The sequence below is a fragment of the Tupaia chinensis genome, unplaced genomic scaffold (assembly GCF_000334495.1).
Source record: "Tupaia chinensis unplaced genomic scaffold, TupChi_1.0 Scaffold000147_1, whole genome shotgun sequence".
NCBI lineage: Eukaryota > Metazoa > Chordata > Mammalia > Scandentia > Tupaiidae > Tupaia > Tupaia belangeri.
This window is the reverse complement of record NW_006159617.1, coordinates 8,111,639-8,121,228: the sequence shown is the minus strand read 5'-3', so window position 1 is coordinate 8,121,228 and position 9,590 is coordinate 8,111,639. Positions and strand designations below refer to the sequence as shown.

Genomic DNA, 9,590 nt, shown 5'->3' with positions numbered 1-9,590 from the left:
AAAAAAAAAAATAAGATTGAAACCCAGACTCTGAATTCCAAAGTCCTTTTCATTAAAAAGGTTAATGTCAGGGACCAGCGGTTAGTGTAATGGCTATGTTGCTGGTCTCCCATGTAGTCGACCACAGTTCAAGTCCCAGAACCGGTGGCTTAAAACTCATGCTGGGTGCATTTGCATGCATGCCCAAGATCTCGAGAGGAGAAAGGAGGAGAAGGGATTGCGGCGTAGCCCATTCCCCCTGGGGGGTGATTTCTCACTTTCTGTCTCTCATGAAGTATCATTTTTAGCTTCTTACATGTATTCATAGCACTGAGTCCTCATAATAAATATATAGAGTAGGTATTATTATTATCCTCATTTTAAAGTTGTGCAAACTGAGCTACAAAGATACAAATTTCACAGAATTGCCCAAGTAGTAAGTAGCCAAACCAGGATTCCAACTCAGGTAATGAGACAGAGCCTAAAGTGTCACACATCGCCGCCTGTCCATTGCCATGCACTGCCCAGTTCACCTGAAAAAACAAACATGAAACTCAAGAAGAAATAAACACTTGCTCTATTATGCTTTCAATTGTTCTTCCACACTTAAAAATGAGCTGGTCATACCTCTGTCTACCTAGTATTGGCTGGCCACATAGACCTTACATCTGCTATTTGCACATAGTCCAGAAAAATCACAGAAGAGGCGCTGCCATGGTGGCACAGGCAGTAGGTGGCTAATCTGTGAAACTGAGGCCTCATGGGAAGGCAGATTGATCTGAACACTCCTCACACACCCATGACCCGGCTGGCTGGAAAACTGTGGGGAAGGGCATCATGGCATAGTAAGACCCTATGAAGGGTATCTCTCTCTCTCTCTCATGAAAGAAGCAAAAAATGAAAAACAGCAGAAAGAAAGAGGTGAATTTCCCAGAAGCCTTAGCATCATAAATCATTAAAAATTCCTGCTATAAGAATTTATGACTTGGCTAAGTAGTTATTTCTTGCAGAACCATGGCCAAATACTCCTATGTAAAGTCCACCAAACTTGTGCTCAAGGAAAACAAGCAAAAAAGATGAAAAAGAACAATGATAGGAAGAGAAAAAGAGAAGAGGATAAAGAAACCCCATATGAGATTGTTGGAATCTGGTGGATAGAAACAAACTTCAGTGAAATTTCAAGAACCAGAGGCATTGAAATGGATAAACGAATCTCATATACATGCACTCAACAATGGTCTCCCCACACTGGGAGCACCACATAAAGAAGGTGATGGGGCCAGCAGGTGGTATAGTGGTTAAGGCACTGGACTTCTATGTGGCTGATCGTGGTTTGAGTCCTAGACCCAACAGCTTGAAACCCATGCCAGGCACATATGCAACCTGCCTCAAATCCCAAGACGAGAATGGAGGAGAAGAGATTGTGGTGTGGCCATCCCCTCGCAGGTTGATTTCTAAAAAAAAAAAAAAGAAGAAGGGGGGACCAGTAGGTGGTATAATGGTTATGTCACTGGACTCCCACATAGTCAACTACAGTTCGAGTTCCAGACCCAGTGGCTTAAAACTCACACCAGGCACGTGTGTGTCTGTGTATGCCCCAGATCCTAAGAGGAGAATGAAGGAGAAGGGACTGTGGCATGGCCATCTCCCCTGGGGGGGGGATATCTCACTTCTATCTCTCTCTCTGTCTCTCTGACAAGTACACCCCCCCTACAGTAAAAAAAAAAGGGGGGGGGAGGTAATGAAGGTATCAGTCCTCCAGAGCAGTTTACTACTTTCCAAACTGTGGGGATGGATGCCATAATGGTATATGGCCTAATGGTTATGTCACTGGATTCCCACATAGTTGACTGCAGTTTGAGTCCTGGACATGGTGACATAAAACTCACAGTGGCTTAAAACTCACACCAGGTACATGTGTGTGCATGCCCAAGATTCCAAGAAAAGAATGGAGGAGAAGGCAATGTGGTGTGGCCATCTCCCCTGGGGAAGATGTCTCTCTGTCTCTCTGGTGGCACATGCCCTATAGCAAAAAATAAAATAAAATAAAATAAAAAATAAAAAACCACTGTGGAGCCTTCTGGTATGGTGGTTAAAGCACTGTACTCCCACATGGCGAACTATGGTCCAAGTCCTGGATTCAGTAGCTTGAAACCTACACTGGGTGCATGAGTGCACACCCAAGATTTCAAGAGGAGAATGGAGGAGAAGGGATTGCAGCATAGCCATTTCACGTTGGTGGTGGTGTGTGTTTGTGTGTGTGTGGGGGGGTGATTTCTCACTTTCCCACTCTTTATCTCTTTCTCTGGCAAGCACACACACCCACTGGCAAAATCTTTAAAAAAATTGTTTGATTGCAGAATCACCCAATAGTCTGACTACAGAAACTATCTTCGTATAAATTCAGTAGGATTCGTTGTTGGGAGTTCGGTTACAACTGGACCAGGAGAGCAATGAGAACTAGTCTTTCAAGATGGGAAAATGGCTTTATTGGCCTCAGCTAACTGCTTTACTAGATGCAATGAAGCAAGTGATATAAAAGCAAAAAGTAAAACAGCAGGAGAAGAAGAAATGATAAAGATTAGATCTTGAGCTGAAAGAGAAACCAAGAAAAAAGATGAAATCCCGAAGAAGACAAAGGAAATGTAAAGCAAAGTGAAATAAATTATGTAAATAATTTTCAGAGCTTCCGAGACCACATACTTAAAATAAAAAAGTAGACAGTAAAATTCTTAAAAAGGCTCAGAAGATAGATTTTTCATGAGATTCTTCTGGATAGGAGAACAAAACTGAAAGCTTACAGATATTGTTAAGTGATCGGGATTTTTGTTTCTGTCTTATCTTTTTTTTTTTTTAATAAAATATTCAGTAAGTGCTTTAAAAAAAAAAAAAAACAGAAAAAGTTGTTTCTTCATTCCTACACATACTCCTATACATGGTCCACTCTCACTCCTCTGAGCCTCCCTTCCTCCCCAATAAAGTGGAAAAGCACCATGTGCACAGTCAAAGGCTTAGTACTAGTCCTCTTAGTTCTAGTCATTTTAGCGTGTCTAGGTCTTTGCATCTTAAGAAAAATGAAACACTTGAGTAGATATTCCCAATCTTAAAATTCTATGATTACAGAAACAAACGAGACATTGAACACACACAAAAAAAGAAGCTTTCTGTTGATGATTAATGTATATAGTAATATCTTTGACTTGACCAATAGGCACTGTATTCGTGCTGGGAAAAAACATGTTGCACACTGTAAAGATGTACAGTGATCAAATGTAAATTTTTTAAATGTAAAAAAACAAGACAGTGGTGCTGAAGTTAACTTTGGAAGAATACATGGATTGTAATAGCTAAAATGTGTTTAAAAAAACAATTTAAAAATTGATGACTCTAGGTGAAAAGTGTAAAGTGCTCATGGGGATCAGCAGGTGGCATAATGGTTGAGATGCTGGATACTCCCACATGACCTATTGTGGTTCAAGTCCTGGACCTGGTGGCTTGCTTTCTCACTTTCCCTTTCTCTCTGTGTGTGTCTCTCTATGGTCAAATTAAAATAAATGAATGAATAAATAAAATTAAATAAATAATTCTAAAAAAAAAGTGCTCACAATACTACTTTTCTCATGTTTGTCTACAATTTTTTTATAATGAAAAGTTAAATAAAACCAAAAAACAATAAATCTACTTAGCTTTGGAAAAAATTTTATGATCACAAAATTGAAGTATACAATCAGTAGATCCATTAGGAGCATTAAAAAAAATAAGAAGAGCCACCAGGTGGCATAGTGGTTATCATGCTGGACTCCCTCATGACAACCACAATTTGAGTTCCAGATCTGGTGGCTTGGCATGTGTGTGTACATGCCCAAAATCCCGAAAGGAGAATGGAGGAGAAGGGATTATGGGGAGTGACTTCTCTCTTTCTCTCTCCCTGTCTCTCTCTGTGTCTCTAGTGAGTGCACACACCCTCTATCAAAAAACTCTAAAAAATAAATAAATAAATAAAAATACACACACAAATATATAAAGAATTTAAGTCTTATTTTCAATAAAATTTCTTTGAACATCTTCGTAACTTCAGATGTTTGTGTAGAGCATAAAACTCAGAGGAATTACGTTATGATGGAATAATAATGTTTATGTACAAAAAAATTAAGTATTATAAGGGACATCAATTTAAAGCTCAGTAATTAAGAGCTGTAAACCAACAAGTCTGGAAAGAAAACAATGAACTACAAGGATTTATTCAAGGTACCTGTTTTCTTATATTTCAAATGTTAATATCCTCAAAGAAATTATCCATTCATGACAGGAAGCCTGAAAAAAACACTTTTTTTTTTTTTCACATTTCCAGTTAAATGATACCACTAAGTCATTGTTTAAAAGACCATTGATCCCTCATCTTAAACACTGGTGATATTTCACTTAGAAGAAAAGCAAGTCGACATCTAATGTGTTTTCCAATAATATCATGTAGAAAGCAGTAAGATAAAAATGGATATTTTTAAAAACTCGATTTCAATGAGGGCGAAAAATTATTTGCTCTGCCTTTCCCTATTCTAAATCTCTGCATCATAAAACCACTGAGGATCCAAAAGGAAAGAAAGAAGAAAATCCAATCCCATTAACACAGAGCCACGGTGACCAGCCGCAGCACTTGTCTTCGCTGTGTTTTCTTCAACCTCGGCCTCTCAGAAAAGAACTGGCTCCCCAGTGGACATAACTGTCAAACCCTCCTTGCCCCACTGCCTGGTGATACCACCTGGAGTGCAACACCCCTGGGAAATGCTGCCATCCAAGTGCATCTGTCTCTAATCGAGGATCCAAGCACTTTAATACTCCACTAGACTTAGCTTGGAAATTTGTTAGGAACAGATATTACCTCTGAATTCTGAATTCCTTCCCCCGTGTCCCTCTCCAACCTTCCACTTTATTTTTTTTATTATTTATTTAATTCTATTTATCATTATTATTATTTTTTTTAATTTGCTACAGGGCATGTGAACTCACCAGAGAGAGATGGGGGAAAGTGAGAAAGCAAGGCGCTAGGCCCCAGACTTGAACCACGGGCAGCCATGTGGGAGTCCAGCACCAACTGCTAGGCCCCCAATCCTCCACTTTAATTTATTTGAATAAAGAAAAACAATTCTAAATATAATTTCAGAATACAAAGTCAGCAATTGGAGGAACCCTACTCTATTGTCACCAAAAAATGCAATAAACCCTAATTTGATCATTTTCTTATTTGACAATAAAGTTATATAGATATATGTCCCCCAACAGTTTAGCAGTTGAAAACCTTTGCTGATGTATAAAACACACAAAAAAAAGGCATTTTGCCAGGGCGGGGGGATATCATGAAAATCACTAAAACCGTCCAGTTGATCACTTTGGGGAATGCAAATGCTTTGTTCTGGACTCCATCATCCACCAAAAGCCAACTGAAGGTTAGTCTCTATCTTCTCCCTCCCATGAAACTGTAAAGCCCCAGATAAAGCAATTCAGTCTTAGTTCTCTCTGTATATTCCACCCCATTTCGACCCACTGCACCCAGCACAGCACACTTTCCATGGTAGGTCTAATAATAATAATAATAATAATAATAATAATAATAATAATAATAATAAAATAAATCACTCTTTAAAAATAAAAAAAGAAATGCAGGTACTTTTGAAATGTTTTATTCCATCTCTCAGAGGAGACAAATGGTGGTTTTCCAATTGCAGTCTAAGACAGCATCTTCCAGAACTCTGACTTAGATTAATACAGACCTGGCAACATGTTGAAGGGAGAAACCCAGCAAACCACTGGGCCAGAATTATTGCTGGGCCATAGAAGCAAATAGAACAAGAAGACAAAAATAATCTCAAATATACATCTGCTAATTGCCATTGCAATTCCTCAAATATTTGTGTATGCAAATATGCCCGTTCAACACTGAATAATTAAAATAATTAAAATGGAGGCAGAAGTTCAACTTTGCACACAGCAGAGGCAGCCTGGAGTAGAGAAAACTGTGGGGGTGCAGGAAACCTGGATTCTGTCTCCCTGTGATAAGGAAACCTAGTAACAACCTAGAGACCTCAAGAGCTCTGAAACAGACAATTGTAAGTGTGGGAGATACCGAAAAGGAGGTAAGAGGAATCCAGGATTTGTTTGGTCTTCACAAACATGTCCATGGCATATCCTCGTAGGTAAGGGTACTGCTTATTAAGCTCTTATATCTCAGACACTCTGCTAGGCACCAGAGATGTTCTCAGACATGTGATCTCATGGAGACGTTGAGTGGAAGGAGAAAGACGCCAGGGCTCACGATGCAATACCCCAAAACATTATGCTTCAAAATGGAGAAAACAGTAGAAGCAATAACGTCCCTCTGACTTTCTCTTGTGCCTTTCTACACTTAAGTGGGTCATTTAAAACCTAGAAATGTCAAGCAGATGTCTTAATGGCTACGTTGCTGTACTTCCACGTAGTCGACTGCAGTTCAAGTCCTGGACCCAGTGGCTTAAAACTCATACCAGGTACGTGTGCATGTATACCCCAAATCTCAAGAGAGCAATGGAGGAGAAGGGATTACAATGTGGCCATCCCCCCTGAGGGGAGATTTCTCATTTTTTGTGTCTCTGTCCCCCTGCTCTCTCCGGCAAATGTACATACCCTATTGCAAAAATCTCTTAAAAAAAGAAAAACCTAGGAATGTCACTCTCTGAGTTCCTTTCCCTCTTCTTCCCTGAAGACCCTCATGTGACAGAGGTCTTCCCTATAATCAGAGGAAAGAAATGTTACACAGGGATACCGAGAAAGCCATGAGAAGTTTCACCCTAGTATATTGCTGCTAGATCATACCTTATTGTCATCCAACACACTTCTACATGTCCACAAACTGACATAGTTTTCCTTGGGTTTTGGGGTCTTCATTTCTGAAGGCTTCCATGTCATGTAAAACTTCCATCACTTTGCATAGCCCGAGCAAAGTAGGAGACATGTATTCCTTTCTCTTGTTAATCTGTCTTTTGTTATAATGTCTTCAGCCATATACCTTACAACGGGTATGGTAAAAATACTTTATCCCGCACATTGACAAAAAGCAATAAAATAAACACGCAATTCAAAATGTCAGAGTAGCAGGTGATATAAAAAATAAGCAGAATAACATAATAATGATTAGGGAAGGGCAAGGTCTACGTTAGATTAGGTCATCTGTCTGAGACCTGAGTGGCGAGCAGAAGCCGGCCATGTAATGAGAGAGGGGAAGGCATCTGGGTAGAAGAAACAAATGCTGAGCTAGCAGATGGCATGGAGGTTAAGATGTTGGACCCCACAAGGCTAGCTATGCGATTCAAGTCCTGGACCCTCTGGCTTAAAAACCAGGCTGGGCACATGTGCATGCATGCCTGAAATCCAGAGAGGAGAATGAAGAAGGGACCGTGGCATGGCCAATCCCCCTGGAGAGTGATTTCTCACCCCCACCCCCTTCTCTCTCTGGTGTGTGCATACACCCTACAGCAGAAAAGAAGAGAAGGCAGAGCAGCAAAGCGGCCATACCCAGCATGAAGGATGAGACAGAGGTGCTCAGGTGGAGCGGAAGGGGAAGCTCATTAGGACCTGCTAGGTCAGACAGGATGTTAGAATTTTATTGCGGATAAAAGCCATCAGAGGAGTAACACACTTTCACGTGTGGTTTTCTCAAGATCGCTCTGGCTGTTTGTGGAGAGCAAGGCTGCCGCATAGGGGTGGGAGAGACCCAGAGCTCTTGGTAGTCTATCCCATCATCTTCTTCCCAGAAGAAGAAAACCTGACTAAGAGAGGTAGCAGTGGAGATGGAGTACAGGAAAATACAATCATAACAATAGTTTATTTCCAGGTAAAGCCAACATGGAAGGAAGTTGCGTTTCTATTGATGAGTTATTGTGATTCTATTATATCTGCTATGCTTGCAATGCAGGTGAATTGGTTTCAAAGTACCATTTGCTCACTTATGGAATCCAACACCCTTCTCTCTCTTCACACACAAACTCATTCTACAGATAAGAAAACTGAGACTCATTTAAGGGCATACAGTTAGCTATAGGTAAAGTAGCTACTCCTATGCTCTTACCAAACAGACGATTAGAAATGTCATCCTCTCAGCTTCTCTCTTCCTTCTTTCCTGTTCCGCATGGGAACTGTTTTAGTGTTTTCTTGTAGATCTTTGTAGGAAAGAGCTAGAGTAACTAAAAAAACGATTGTCAATGTTCCCAACACAAAGTAGTGTAAATGACTGAGATGATGGATATACAAAATGACATAATTTGATCAATACACATTGTATTCTTATACTGAAAAATCACATTGCACTCTACAGATGTGCACAATCATTGCATGTCAATAAAAATTAAATAAAAATAAAAGCTCCACAAAGAATGACGAGGGGAACTGGATCATGAATGTAGATGGCTAGATCTAGCGATGGAGTAGAAACGTGGTAGAGGATGGGGTGGCCCCATAGCCATGATGCACAGGGAACTGGGTCCCACATGGCTGACCATAGTTTGATTCTCAGCCCTAGAGGTTAAAAAAACTGTGTGCGTGTGTGTGTGTGTATGCATGTCCAAATTCCTGAAAGGACAGAGGATTAACGGAAAAATGGGAATTGTTGCTTTCTCTCTCTGGTAAGCGCTTGCACCCTCTGGAACAAAGGAAAGGAGGAAGGAAAGGAAACGTGACAGAGAACATCATCAGAGTCTTTGCATAGCCCAATGCAAAGTAGGAGCTAGAATTCTGTAGACCTTGCTTGCCTCCAGTACTGTTTTCATTATGCCAAGCCGATTCCCCCTCATTAATCATTTCTCAGAGAATTGTAGCTTCTTAGACCTAGATGGCTCAGTGGCCCAGACTTTTATTCCACTGCAACACAAGCAACACCGTCCCATTAACAGAGTGATTTATTACCTACCGGGGTGGAGTCAGGAGTCAAGAACAGGAAGAATATTGACTTTGGGCTTACACAGAGTATATGGGATGATCACGGAAAGTTAGATGAAGGCCTCGGAGATCCGATCACTCTCTCCTTTTTCTTCTCTCTGTGTCATCAATTTTGATGGTCCTTACACATCAACAATATATGCCAAAACAATTATCTAAAAGGCTTTTATAAATAACAACCTTCCAAAGCACAAACACTCTTATAGAGCTATCACATGATCTTGCCAAATTCTGTAAAATTTCATTGTCCTTAGTGGATCACCCTGACCTGATCAAGTACCAAATATATGCAAAAATGTTTTCACCCTCCAAATAAGTTATAGAAAAGAAAAGCCAGAAGTAATAACAGGTATTAAAACCTAATAATATTAGAATATACAAATTACAACTAGACAATATTACTATTTTAGTACTGCTATGGATTTTGAGGTAAAAATAATGTGTCCTGGAATCAGCGGATGGCAGAATGGTTACATCACTGGACTCCCACATAACTGACTCTATTCAAATCCCGGACCTGGGGGAACCAGCAGTTAGCATAATGGCTATGTCGCTGGACTCCCACGTAGTCGACCGCAATTCACATCCTGGACCCGGTGGCTTAAAACTCACGCCAGGCGCGTGTGCATGCATGCCCAAGATCCCAA

General features: G+C 40.4%; 1 pseudogene; it reads left to right on the top strand.

The window, feature by feature from the left end:
• The first annotated feature begins 993 nt into the window (after nucleotides 1-993).
• Nucleotides 994-2,792, top strand: LOC102470792 (protein FRG1-like; annotated as a pseudogene).
• Nucleotides 2,793-9,590: the final 6,798 nt, after the last annotated feature.